Source organism: Polistes canadensis, unplaced genomic scaffold (genome assembly GCF_001313835.1).
Source record: "Polistes canadensis isolate GaletaPanama2010 unplaced genomic scaffold, ASM131383v1 scaffold_1085, whole genome shotgun sequence".
In the NCBI taxonomy this organism is placed as follows: domain Eukaryota; kingdom Metazoa; phylum Arthropoda; class Insecta; order Hymenoptera; family Vespidae; genus Polistes; species Polistes canadensis.
Genome location: NW_014570631.1, coordinates 315 through 2,199, shown reverse-complemented (window position 1 = coordinate 2,199; position 1,885 = coordinate 315). Strand labels below are relative to the sequence as shown.

General features: G+C 37.3%; 1 pseudogene; it reads left to right on the top strand.

The window, feature by feature from the left end:
- The first annotated feature begins 674 nt into the window (after positions 1-674).
- On the top strand, positions 675-1,538 carry LOC106792887 (annotated as a pseudogene).
- The last annotated feature ends 347 nt before the right edge of the window (positions 1,539-1,885 follow it).

Below are 1,885 nucleotides of genomic sequence, written 5' to 3'. Positions count from 1 at the left end.
TTTCCCTTTAAAACTCATATTTTATTATTTGTAATTTTTTTTATTATTACCTAGTGGGTAACCTCGTAACTTTATAAATTTGTTTAGCACCTAATTTCTCTCGAACTTCATAAACGATTCAAACTTGTAAATTTATTTTCAAAAAAATCGTTCTTGTTATTAAAATGAAGTTAAACCGTGCTAAACTACGGCAGCTTTTACGTAAATGTCGTAATGAGTTACTAAACATAATACAATTTGTTACTATTCGTTTTTTTTTATAAGAAAGGCTCATTGGAATTGCTTAACGCTATCATCGATCATGCAGTGATACGCTAAACAAGCTGGAGACGAGTTTCTATTAGTTCGCATTTAAATAAAGTTTATTTAAATTTATATTGAATCAACATTGGTTTCAAAGAGATATGTACGTCAAAATCACCATTGTCGTGGCCGCATTTACCTGTACGACGCCCGCACTACTTAGATATGACTGCGGAGGAGCAGCTGCTAACATTATCACCGTTTCGCTCCTTAGTACAGGGGATTGCAACCTCCCTACACTAACGCCGACAAAGACAACAAAATACGTTCAGCATGTTGCAGTTAGAAGACCATAATGAGACAACAATTTACCAGTGCCGAATTGAGACAGATCGAACAATTTACTACTGCGATCTATAATAAACACAGGGATGTTCGCTTTTAACTCTTTCACGCAGGCGAGTGGCCTCAAGGTTATTACCAGAACATCACTTTCGCTGGTTCGGTGGGAACCGATGGCAGATGCCTTGGGATGTGTATTTCCTGGTAAAGTGTGTACTGGTATGAAGGCCCGTATTATTAGACCGAATTTCTAACCCGGAAAGAAAGAGGATTTGTATGAGAAATCTATTCAACGTACTATCTTGATGATAAGTCGTTACGTTGAAGCCATTGAAGATGTACCTTCTGGTAACATTTGTAGACTTGTCGGTGTTTATCAATTCTTGGTCAAAACTGGTACCATTACTACGTTTAAGGATGCATATAATATAAAAGTTATGAAATTCTCGGTTTCTCCTGTTGTACGTGTAGCAGTTGAACTCAAGAATCTTGCAGATTTGCCAAAATTGGTTGAAGCTTTGAGACGTCTTGCTAAGTCGGATCCTATTGTGCAATGTATCATCGAAGAATCTGGAGAGCACATTATTGCTGGTGCTAGTGAACTTCACTTTGAAATCTGTTTGAAAGATCTTGAAGAAGATCACGCGTGTATACCAATTAAAAAGTCTGATCCTGTCGTATTATACAGAGAAACTATTGCAGAACAATTTAATCAGATGTGTTTGTCGAAATCACCAAATTAACATAACTGTCTTTTCATGATAAATTTTCAAATGCCTGATGGTCTTGCCGAAGATGTTAACAATAGTGAAGTTTTGCTTAAGAAGAGGAAGTCTTCAATAGGGTTGATGCTTTACGAAGCACTCAATAGTGGACTCTTTCGTGCTTCTCCTTTAAGGGGGGAGCTGTCATGTCCTAGTGACGACCTTGTATGGCAGGGCGTATTATCCAATGTAAATCATTTTATAAATAATATTCAATAGTTGCGATTTATCTTCCTGTAATACTATACGACAAAAAAAATAATTTAAATTTTTGTTACTTACATTATGAGCACTCTCATGAACGACCATCGATGGTTATTATTTTGTCAGCATGTGATATTAGTATAAACATGTGTCGATTGTCGTTCATAGGGTAACCTGCCTTACCTACATTACCGACTTGTGTTAGTTAACATTTGGTAAATGTAACAATTACTATTCCTTTCTCACGAATTGGAGATGGTCGGTAGTGGAGGGGGCATTTGGACGCGAGTGGGGGTACCTCCCATTTAGCCGTGCTGGGCTCGTGAGTCACG